The sequence below is a fragment of the Quercus suber genome, unplaced genomic scaffold, assembly GCF_002906115.3.
Source record: "Quercus suber isolate HL8 unplaced genomic scaffold, Cork oak 2.0 scaffold_68, whole genome shotgun sequence".
Lineage (NCBI taxonomy): Eukaryota > Viridiplantae > Streptophyta > Magnoliopsida > Fagales > Fagaceae > Quercus > Quercus suber.
Window position 1 is genome coordinate 1,331,362 of NW_027069533.1, and position 1,188 is coordinate 1,332,549.

The 1,188-nt window shown below is 45.7% G+C and overlaps 1 long non-coding RNA gene across 1 annotated transcript; it reads right to left on the minus strand.

The window, feature by feature from the left end:
* Nucleotides 1-750: 750 nt before the first annotated feature.
* LOC136067358 (uncharacterized) lies at nucleotides 751-1,188 on the minus strand. The gene is made up of 2 exons (XR_010628828.1): nucleotides 1,131-1,188; nucleotides 751-1,055 (listed from the first exon to the last, which is right to left on the minus strand). It is a non-coding gene; the product is annotated as an uncharacterized LOC136067358 (long non-coding RNA).

Sequence of the window (1,188 nt, forward strand, 5' to 3'; positions counted from 1 at the left end):
TTATTATATACTTAACTGTAAATATTAATTAAAATTAGAGCAATAATAATACTGATGAAGTGTGACTTCGTCAGCTAATGAATGCAATCAGAGACGAACTGAAACCTCGTGAATGACCTTTCCTGATGGATGGTCACCGGTGTGGTGCCTGCCACAACGTCTCCGATGCTAAAGTCAGTGTCGAGAATTATATGAGAGCAAAACAAACACACAGCATCAATGTAAAAAAAAAAATCCTTTGAAGTACCAGCTGAACAAGACGGTGCTATACTCGTCCGTTGTCTGGAATGCTTCAATTGACCTCGCAGCTATCGTCTTCAGCGATTCCTTAGTACTTATAAGCTGCTCATCCTTCTCCAGCGTCAATTGACGCTCCACCCTCAGCTCGTTTTCCAGAGTTTTCAACTTCTCCTTCAAGGAAGCGGACTCGCCCATAGACTCAATGAGATTTTTCCGCAGCGTGGAATTCTCCGCTTCCAAGGTCTCCATCCTGGACGTTAAAGATGCTACCTTCGTCTCCTGAGTGAGATATTCAGAAGCTATGTGCATACTCTCACCCAGTACCTGAAGATAAACGTTCATGATTGTCAACAAAAAGAAATGATGCAAAGAAGAGAACGAAGAAAGGAATGAACACAAACAAGTTTACCTGCACGAGCTTATGGACGTGTCGAGCCGCCACGTCATTAAATGGGACACCTGACAAAACTTTCAAATCTGCAGCGGTCACCACCTCGTGGGCCTATCCACGGCCAGCCTCTCGTCAGTCCAGAGAGTAGATGGACGAGGCACACTCTTCTCCTTCTCCTTCTCCTTCTCGGATAACCTCGGCCTTTTTGAAGCCAGGGTAACCTCAATCTCCTCCAACGAGGTAGTAGGAGAAGCAGTCCTCGTCGTCGCGACCCCCGACGCGACTGGGCTGGCAGAGGAAATAGGAAGCGCCGAACTGCTCTTCCCGGTGACACGCACGGCCTTTTTTCCTAAATTGGACAGAGGCTCACTCTTCTTGGATCTCATCTTAGCATACAACTCCTTGTTAAATTTTGTCGTCATCTCTGCAAAGAAGAAAACACTTGTTAAAAAAAAAAAAAAAAAACTGCTGCGTAGATACCGACGAACTCAATACTTACTCTTCTTCCCCTCAATTTCAATGTTGCGCAGAACAAAGTCCGACGGATCTGGCCCCAG